This window comes from Ipomoea nil, unplaced genomic scaffold (assembly GCF_001879475.1).
Source record: "Ipomoea nil cultivar Tokyo-kokei standard unplaced genomic scaffold, Asagao_1.1 scaffold2821, whole genome shotgun sequence".
In the NCBI taxonomy this organism is placed as follows: Eukaryota; Viridiplantae; Streptophyta; class Magnoliopsida; order Solanales; family Convolvulaceae; genus Ipomoea; species Ipomoea nil.
In genome coordinates this window covers 180319-191196 of record NW_017619249.1, presented here as the reverse complement: position 1 = coordinate 191196, position 10878 = coordinate 180319, and the positions used below count along the sequence as shown (strand labels likewise).

General features: G+C 42.1%; 1 long non-coding RNA gene across 2 annotated transcripts; it reads right to left on the bottom strand.

The window, feature by feature from the left end:
- Positions 1 to 330: 330 nt before the first annotated feature.
- Positions 331 to 2551, bottom strand: LOC109158526. Of its 2 annotated transcripts, none has more exons than XR_002050405.1 (3): positions 1928 to 2551; positions 709 to 892; positions 331 to 584 (listed from the first exon to the last, which is right to left on the bottom strand). It is a non-coding gene; the product is annotated as an uncharacterized LOC109158526 (long non-coding RNA). The 2 variants fall into 2 exon arrangements; XR_002050406.1 differs by having other exon boundaries at positions 709 to 889.
- Between the last annotated feature and the right edge of the window lie 8327 nt (positions 2552 to 10878).

Genomic DNA, 10878 nt, shown 5'->3' with positions numbered 1-10878 from the left:
TCAACAGAAAATTTCACTACCAAATAAATTTATATGGTTCAAACCATTCAACACAAAATATATATATATATATATATATATATATATATATATATATATATATATATATATATATAGATAAAATCCAACATACATAATTTCTTAACACAATCCCAACATTATTGTAGATATAAGATTAACACAAGCCCACAATTCTTATAAGAAAGGGAAAGGTACCAGTAATGACGATGAGGCTGCAATTCAAGGCAATGAGAGCTCTGAGGCAGGATAAATCTTGTCCTTTAGATCACAGTGTGATTTGTTTACTTTCTGAAGTTGAACCATCCAGAAAGATAGATCTAGGCACACCCTCTTGTTCCTCTTCAGCAAAAATATTAACATCACAAAATGACAAATTTTAAAAATTTAAAAGTGATCACAGCCTACCAATAGAATAAAATAGAATGAAAAAAAAAAAGTAAAGCAACAATCCTACCAGTAAGACGGAGTTCAATGATCTATTTCCATGCATAAGTTACATTCATTAAGGTATTTTTAAACAGCACCTTCCTAGGCATCGTGGTCCTGCCATCCTTACTAAAGACCTAAATACACATTCAGAATGGAACAATAATTGAAAAAGCAGAAACACTACACAGCTAAAAATATAATAAGAGAAATCAAAGAAAAAAAAAATATTTTTTCCAGGAATTCAAGTTGGCCTCTTACCTGCTCACCTTCAATACTAGCAATTTCAACAGTTTCCCTTTGTGATTATTATTGGAAACAGAGGTGGCATCTTGCTCAAGTGCAGGGGAATGTAATGCACATGCAATCTTTAAGCTTTGTGAGGCTGAAAACAACCTTGAAACGACACTAGGTACGACATCTGTTCTGGAAATAAAAAGCACTTCTAGTGCAAAAAAACAAAAGCAACAATTAGTGCATTCATCCCAATTATAACAAAGTCAAGGGATCATTTAGTCCAGTGTTGTTCCATGTCTAAAGTAATGTTATATAAATTTGGCTTAACAATGTGCCATAGATGTCTTAAAGAACCATGATAGAAAGATTCTTCTCAATTATCTGCTCTAAATAAATACAAAATAAATATTAGGAAAAAAAATACAAGGCACATATCTTCACAGTAGGAGGGGCACCATAAGGTAAAATGCATATCAATGGTTTTTAGTGCAATTTTAACCAATTGTTGAAGAGAGGGGGATGGAAAGGATATATTATTTTAGTAGTATGTACCATAAAAACCATTTTGGTGGAGTTGCTCAATATATTTTGATGGTATAAGTAACCTCTATACAGAAACATGGAGCTTGCATACTTCTCTAGTTGGGAAAGTTTCCATAAGACCATAATATACAAAGCAGTTAAATTTCAAAAACATAATAGCATGGTTGGTTCATAGAATAAAAATTAGGGGGAATGGTATTAGGATTTCATAGGTTTCTATCTTTGGAGCTTTGAACATATTACAATGCAGTTTGTGAACTTTTTATGAAGAAATGTTGGAGGGAGCTATTTTGTACTTGATATAATTTTTTCTTTCTTAATTTCTTTTTGATAACTAGTGGTTCTTAGCATTCAAAGAAGCCCCTGGGAGGTGCTCAAAATTCTCTACAGAAAAACTATACAGTAGGCCAGTTCTGAACGAGCTTATGAAGTCCATGAGTTCATCAAATGATTGTATATAACCAACAATCATATTTGTGTTTTTGTAGTTTCCGAATTGAAAAGACACATAGTTGCAATGAAAGAAAAGATGAAAACATAGGCAAAGTTCACTAAAAAACGCCAACAGCTTGGTTGAGAGTTCATATCCTAAACTCCTAAAGGCTCGAGCTTTAAACACAATTCTTCTGAAGGATTCTCACATCAAGCTCACAACAATGGAATCACAACTAAAACTCAAAAAGCAAAGCCCAGAAATTACCAGGGACAATAGCAAATTGGCTTGCATGTGTTCCCCTTCGGCAGCTGCTATTCCACAACACGTTCGACCTGCTTGCTGCCTATGGCGTAATACCCAGATGCAGGCTGCTCAACAGATAAGCCATCAAATGCCCCAAAGTCAACCTAGAAACAAAATCTACTAATCTGCTCGTCAACCTTAAACCCTAGGATTTTCAATAAATTTTCATTTCAAAAAGTACATAAATGAACAAAAACAAGGGAAATCTTCACAACAAAGAATGATCACCGGAAGGAGGTACTGATTAGGGCAGTAACGCCGCTGCTGCCGCTGTGACGAGGATCTGAAGCCGCTGCTTGATGTAGAACACGCCATCCTTGATGTGTTGGTCGAAACTGAAGCTGTCGTCGGCCCTCACGCTAGATCTAGAGGATCTAAAGCAGGTTTTGAATCTGAAACAGCCGCCGCGACGAGGAGATCTGAAGCTCGAAAGACGAAGAATGTTGTCGCACCGCTGCTGCAGTCCATCACCGCTGTACGTTCGTCGCAGATCCGAAGGAGGAAGAATGAGGAAGGAACGAAGAAGGAACTGCAAGTGCCTGAGCTGCTACTGCCTCGCTCCTATACGGCCCGCTTAGGACGGAACGAAGAAGAAGATGAAGAAGCTCAGGAAGAACGAAGAAGCTTAGAAAAAAATCTAACAATGAAGAAGCAAGACTTAGAATTTTCTTTTTCAACTTTTTAATGTAAGGCTATACAAGTCTGGACTAATATATCAAGCAGTGGATACTATGATAATTAAAAAAATAACAAAAAAATCACGAATACTCGTCTTTACAATAGTAGTAAAGACGCGTAAAGAATTCCAAATATTTAAAAAAGTCACCGCGCTATTTTTTTACTTACTTGACGCGTCTTTAGTTGTAAGTAAAGACGTGTATTGTTACATATTTTTGGTCAATTCTATACTAGTGAGTATTTGCGCCCGTGCGGATGCACGGAATGAATTTGTTGTAATATATTAAGAAAATTTGGATTGATATATAATTATTTAAATTAGAACATCAAATATTATATAGTGCAATTGAATGTATGGTTTGGATCATTTATGTGTTTTTATGTTATTAATTGCTCAAATTAATAGCTAATATGTAGATGTACGCATGCGGTGCTGTAACTATGGAGATTTTATTTATCATTGTTCAGTACTTTTATAAATTAGTCAAATGTGCTCGTTCTCTAGCAACTCAGTTATAAAAATGAATTGATATCCTAATTTATTTGTATGGAAAATATATTTTTTGTCTAGATATATAGCAATTTTGCCATTTAAAAAACTATAATATCACAGATTGTATTTACATATTATTGAAACCTCTTTGTAGACAACATTAGTAGTAACAACACGATCTTGTCTATCTTCGTCTAGAGCTAACACCTTTAGTCCAAAAGGATGGATGACTCGGGTGAAAATATATAATGGTAGAATTTCAGTCAATTAGGGATCCTTTTATATTTTCAGTCAATTAGTAATATCAAATTCATTTTCAGCCAATTATTCTTTTTTATTTTAAGTCAATTAGTCAATTAGAATATTAGATGCATTGATATTTTTACCTAATTTCTGTTTCAGTTTTAATTGATGATGTAGAATATTTTTATTGAAATATTTTCGTTGTATTTTTAATTTACTTTTACTATTGTTTAAAATATGCATTTACTATTGATGATGTAGAATATTATTATTGAAATATTTTCGTCCAATTTTTAATTTCTGTTCCATTTTTTAATTAAAATGCAATGATCTGTCAATTTATTTTTTCATTTCAATTATGGATCATTGTTTATTTGTAGTCAATTATTAATATTCATTTCCTTTTATAATTTCAGTCAATTAGTAATATCAGATTCATTTTCAGGCAATTATTCTTTTTTATTTTCAGTCAATTAGTCAATTAGAATATCAGATGCAGTGATATTTTTACCTATCCGAACCATTTTTAATTGATGATGTAGAATATTTTTATTAAAATATTTCTGTTCCATTTTTAGTTTACCTTTACTATTGTTTAAAATATGTCTTTACCATTGATGGTGTAGAATATTATTATTGAAATATTTCCTTTTCATTTTTTATTTACTTTTACTTGATGATGTAGGATATCATTATTGAAATATTTCCGTTCCATTTTTAATTTCTGTTCCGTTGCTTAAAATTGTGAAATATTTATGATATAATTGTGATTTGATTTATTCTACTATGTAATATTATTGTGAAAAGTTAAAATGCAAAAATCTGACAATTTTCTTTTCCATTTTAGTCAATTATGGATCATTTTTTATTTTCAGTCAATTATTAATATTCATTTCCTTTTCCAATTAACCTAATTTCTGTTTCTTTTTTCATTTTTAATTTTCAGTCAATTATTAATATTCATTTATTTTCTAATTTACCTCATTTTTGTTCCATTTTTAATTGATGATGATGTAGAGAATTATTGTGAAATATTTATGTTCCTTTTTAAATTTACCTTTACTATTTACTATTGTTTGAGCGGGAAATCAAGTAAATAGAATTTTGTTTTTAGTTATAATATAGATTTCCCAGCAATCCAAACACTCCCTTAGTATCCCATCAAAAAATGGATAAAGAAAAGTCATTTCATTAAGAAAATTAAAACTAATTAAATTAAATCTAATCATGCTATATTTATTTGTAATTGTATATTAATTTCATTTTGAAATCATTGGTTCACATATTTGAATTATTTATTTTTTCTTTAATTATTATAAACAGGAATGATACTGTACTAATTAATTTATGACAGTTATCAAATTGTATTTTTTAAAAATATAAGACTTACACATGTTATGAGGGGTTAAAACATATTTTAAAATTATTTTTTATTAGTAAGTATTTTTATTTTTTAAATATTTTTCAGCGACCCACACACTCCCTTAGTCTCCCATAAAAAATTGATAAAGAAAAGTCATTTCATTAAGAAAATTAAAACTAATTAAAGAACATCTAATAATGCTATATTTATTTGTAACTGTTTATTAATTTTATTTTGAAATCATTGGTTCACATATTTGAATTATTTATTTTTTCTTTAATTATAATAAACAGAAATGATATTGTACTAATTAATTTATGATATTTATCAAATTGTATTTTTAAAAATATAGTGTTTTACCGGCAATTTATATCATGCACCAGGGTGCGCATTGCATTGTGCGCCTTGATGCAATACATATCTGTATAAAAAAATACACATAATTGTATAAATAAATACATATAATTGTATAAACAAACACACATAACTGTATAAAAAAGAATACACATAATTGTATAAAAAAACACACATAATGATATAAACAAATACACATAATCACGTCAACCCCCTTCCGCGCCTCTCAAAACGACGTCGTTTTGGGAGACGCGGGACACACAGTGCTGCGCACGCCATGGTGCAGGGTATAACGATTATGTTTTACCCGTGCGTTGCATTATTTTTTTTTTTATGAATTTAAAATTTAAAATAGAAAACAATGAAAATATATTATAATGTACAATATAATAATATAGTTGGACTTTTATATATTTGGTCAAGTATCTATTTTCACAACATACAACATTTAAATTTAAATTTTGTATGGTTAATATTTTTTGGTGTGAGAATTTTTTTTTGTATGGTTAATATAATCTCTAATCATGTACATATTTAGATAAATTTATTAAAAAAATTCACATAATTAAGTTTATTTATTCCTAATTGTATTTCATATATATTATAATTCTAAAAATATGAACACTAACTAAGAGAATTGTAGTTAGAAATCAATAAAAAAAATGTAAATTCTAAATTTTGTATCAACAAATTTAAACTCTAATCAGACACATTTCCTTATATGATTGCATAATACATTGTTGATGGATTTAATTAACCCGGGGGTGTGCCCGAATCAATAAATCCGGATAAGAACGTAATATAATAAGAATAATAAGCGAATAATATAGAACGATGCCGTAAAGGTCGCTGGGGACCGTATATTATTTTAATTGCCGTAGTATTTGGCTATTACAAAGATTCGATAGGACAAAGTGTGTAATAAGTGTAGAATATGTAATGAATCGCCCTTTGTTAGGACAAGGAGGGGGGTTTTTATACAAGCCAAACCCCCCAACCGCCTCCCCTTAAATCGGGGGTGGTTAGATCTCAAGTTTGACTGGGCCCGGGTGGACCGGGTCGGGTCGGGGCCCGAGCTCGGGTGGTGCCGGGCTCGGGTAGGACCGAGCTCCACGTAGGTCGGCTCGGGTCGGGGCACCTCCAATGTGGTGCCCCGGGTCCATGTTGCTCCTGGGCACCTCCATGGTCCCCCAGGTCCGTGTTGCTCTTGGGCACCTCCGTGGTCCCCCGGGTCCGTGTTGCTACCCCGGGTCGGGTCGTGGGTATAATATATCCATCATGAGTCCCCCACTCTCTTCGTTGCGAGTGGAAGTCAACGAATGAGAGTATCCGTACGCCGACCCGAGCCCCTTGGGTGGAAAATTCCGAGCTCCAAAATTTTAGCCGAGGTGCCTTATGCCAAGGCGTCTTGGGCCGAGGTGAGACGTCTTGGGCCGCTCCACCTCCTTGCTCCGCGCCTTCTTCACGCACGTGGCCCGAGCTCAAAGTAGCCGACCTTGTTCTCCCTTGGTGATGTACCAGACTTGTTATTTTGACTACTCAGGTAGCACAAACTTGTTTCCCTGTTTTGCCATGAGCCATACTTGGATGTTATGACTATTGCCCCTTTGCTTTGGCGACGTAATGGTTGCCACCTTCTACCTGCTATCACCCTTCTTTGAAATACTGGTGTTTTTTTTTTTTTTTTTTGCCACCCCGGCACCAGCCGTGGTGGACCTCGGCAGCATGCCGAGCTGGGAGCTTAGGCCTATTTTTTTTTTTATTGGCCATGTGTTAGCCTCTTCAACAAAGTCCTATGAGACTATGTCATTGGGCTCTCCCGTCGGGGTTGGTACGCGAGGCCGGACCTCGTGCCCCCTTAGGGTACGTTAGCCTCTCGTGCCCCCTTAGGGGTGCGCCAAACCGCTTGGGCCCAGTCCTGCCGGACCAAACCACCGGGCTCCTCCGTCGGGGTTTGTACGCGAGGTTAGACCTCGTGCCCCGTTAGGGTGCGCGTTAGCTGCTCGGGCACAGTCCGACAGGACTGTGCCACCGGGCTCTTCCGTCGGGGTTGGTACGCGAGGTCGGCCCTCGTGCCCCCTTAGGGTGCGTCCTCCGTCGGGGTTAATACGCGTGGCTGGACCTCGTGCCCCCTTAGGGTCCGCGGGGGGGAAGACATGAGTGAGCACTCGTTCCCCCCTGTTTCACGATTTTTTTCTTTTTTTTTTTTAAGGGAGATAAAATGCATGAGAACCAACTTTGTATCAAAAAGGTCCTGCGCACAATATGTTCTGTAACATGCGATTTTATTCCGACTATTGCCGCTCACTAAGACATTATTAGGGGAGGGGAATGGTCCTCCTCCTAGAATAGCAACGCCAAGACCGACCTCTCACGTGGTAGATCTACTGGTAGAATTTCAGCAGGTGCTCTGAGTTCGAGACCCTGGCTATCATCTTTCCTTTGGGAGTTTTGAGCTTGTAGCTGCCCGGGCGGATCACGGCTGCTATAATGTACGGGCCCTCCCAATTAGCGGCAAACTTTCCTCCGGCTTGGGGCTGGCTCGCCTCCCTTCTCCTGAGCACATAATCACCTACTTGGAAATAGCGGGGTCGGACCCGCTTATCGTGGTATGCCTTGGTCTGTCTCTGGTAGTTTTCAGCTCGGATCGCAGCTGCTTCGCGCCTGTCATCAATCAGGTGGAGGTCAATTCTATGGTGCTCCTCGTTCGTGTCAGGGTCGTAGTCCTCCTCCCGCCGGGAAGGTATGACTACCTCCGCTGGAGCTCGGGTTTCGAAACCGTAGGCTAAGGAAAAAGGTGTCTCCCGAGTAGCCCTCCGGGGGGGTGGTGCGGTAGGCCCAAAGAATGGCGTCGAGCTCCTCCACCCACGCTCCCCCCGCGGATTCCAGTTTCTTTTTCAGGCCGCCCACAATGGTGCGGTTGGCATTTTCCACCTGGTCATTTGCTTGAGGGTAGCACACGGCCACCCGGCTGTGAGTAATGTGCCATTCTGCACAGAACCCCTCGAACTCTTGCCCCTCGAATTGGCGTCCATTGTCGGTGATGAGTTGCATCGGGACCCCAAAACGGCACAAAATGTTTTTGTACACAAAGTGCTTGCAACGGGCACTTGTTATGGTTGCCAGCGGTTCCGCCTCTACCCACTTGGTGAAGTAGTCCACTGCGACTATGAGGTACTTCCTTTTTCCCGACCCCATGGGCAGAGCTCCCACTAGGTCCACTCCCCACCTGGAGAAGGGGATGACCGAGCTGATGGGAGTGTAGCTCGTGGCTGGCCGGCCGGGGGTGACTTGGAAGTGTTGGCAGGTCTCGCAACTCCGGGCATAGTCGGCGCACTCCTTGGCCATTTTGGGCCAAAAGTACCCCTGTAAGATGGCCCTCCGGGACATAGCGAAGGCCCCCTGGTGGGCTGAACAGGTCCCTTCGTGGATTTCTTCCATGACTGACCTGGCTTCGTCTGGGTACAAGCAGCGCAGCAAGGCGCCGTTATAGGACCTCTTGTAGAGTGTGTCCCCCATGACCACGTACGTGGGGGCTCGCCGTTTCACCAGCTTGGCGTCGACCTCGTCGGGAGGTAGCGTACCTGTCTTCTTGTACTCCTTGAGGTGGTCCAACCAGCAGGGAGGTCGGATTTGCACGGGTAGGACCGGTTAGGCGTCCAGGCTCGACCTCTTGAAATCTTCAATTCGGGTTATTTTTGAGATATGTTCTGGGGCCCCTTGGGCGAGCTTGGATAACATGTCAGCATCTGTGTTCTGGTCTTGGGGTACCTGTAGGACCTCATAATTGATCAGCTGCCCCAGTAGCTGGAGCACCACGTCCCGGTACCTCCTCATTCTTTCATCACTTGCTTCAAATTCACCTGTGACCTGTCCCACCACGAGTCTAGAATCACATCGAATTTTGAGCTTCTCCACCCTCATATTTAGTGCGAGGTGGAGCCCCCCCAGGAGTGCCTCATACTCGGCCTCGTTGTTGGATAATTTGAACGCGAAGCGGAGGGCGTAGTAGGCCCGAAACCCCTCGGGTGTTATGAGGACGACTCCACCCCCGCAGCTTTTGGTGCTGGAGGACCCGTCCGTTGAGAGGGTCCACCACTCCTCGTCTTCGTCCCTGACCCGCTCCGTTGCCTCCCGGGCAGTGCACTCGACTATAAAGTCAGCCAGCGCTTGCCCCTTGATGGCGGGTCGGGGCTTGAACTGGATGTCGAACTGGCTCAGCCGCATGGCCCACCTGACCAACCTGCTTGCCGACCCCGAGGCCCTCAGTACTGCGTCTAGCGGCTGGTTGGTGAGGACCTGCACGGGGTGGGCCTGGAAGTAGTGGTTCAGCTTCTTTGCCGTCGCATCTACTGCAAAAATGGCCTTTTCCACGGGTGTGTACCTGATCTCTGCTCCCCGTAGAGCTCAGCTCGTGTAGTATACGGGCCGCTGGACCCCCTCGTCGTCCCGGACCAGCACGGAGCTGACCGCGGCCTGCGAGATGCCCAAGTATAGATATAGGACCTCCCCCTTAACGGGTTTGGCCAGGGGGGGAGCGACATCAGGTACGTCTTGAGGTCTTCGAACGCCTTCTGGCACTCCTCGGACCATTCGAAGCCCTTAGTCTTTTTTAGGACTCTAAAGAACGGCAAGGCCTTCTCGGCCGACCTCGAAAGGAAACGGCCCAGGGCTGCCAATCGCCCGTTGAGGCGCTGGACCTCCCGGAGGGACCTCGGAGGTTCCATGTCCAGGATGGCCTTGACCTTGTCGGGGTTGGGCTCAATGCCCCTCTTCGAGACCATGTACCCCAAAAATTTCCCCCCGTGCACCCCGAAGGTGCACTTTTTGGGGTTCAGCCGTAAATTGAAGCGTTGCATAATTGAAAATACCTCGGTAAGGTCATCTGTGTGGAGGTCGGCGTCGGTGCTCTTGACGATCATGTCGTCGACGTAGGCCTGGAGGTTGCGACCGAGGACCTGCTTGAACACCTTGGCCACCATTCGGGTGTAGGTGGCACCTGAATTTTTCAATCCGAAAGCCATAACCTTGTAGCAATAGACCCCCTCTGGCGTGGTGAAGGCTGTCTTCTCCTCCATAAAAATTTGGTGGTACCCCCTGAACGCATCTAGGAAGCTCATAAGGGCACACCCTGCAGTCTCGTCCACCAGCTGATCGATGTTGGGGAGGGGAAAGGGGTCCATAGGGCAGGCCTTGTTGAGGTCGGTGTAGTCCACGCACATCCTCCAGGTGGGCGGCTTTGGGGCGAGGACTACGTTGGCCAGCCAGGTGGGGTATATGACCTCCCTAACATGACCAATCTCCAGCAGTGTGTCGACCTCCTTTTTGACGAACTCCCTCCTCTCGGCGGTGAGGTACCTTTTGCGCTGCTGGATTGGCCTGACCGCGGGGTCGACGGCCAACTTGTGTGTGATCACGTCTCGGCTGAGGCCCGGCATGTCCTCGGGACCCCATGCAAAGACCTCCTTGTAGCTCCTGATGGTGTTGATTATCCGTGCCCGGAGCTCGGCCGGGAGGCCGACCCCTACCTTCACAACCCGGTCGGGTCGGCTGAGGTCGAGGATGACCTCCTCTGTCTCGACCACGGGCTCGGCCCGAGGTCGACCTACCTCCTCCTGAAATGCCTTCTCGGCGATGGTATGTACCTGGAGGTCCTTTTGACCAATCTGGCGGCAAGCCTTCAAGTAGCAGTTGCAGCTTACCTTTTGGTCCCCCCGGGCGACCCCGACCCCGGTCGGTGTCGGGAACTTGAGACACAGGTGCTCCATGGAAATTACGTAC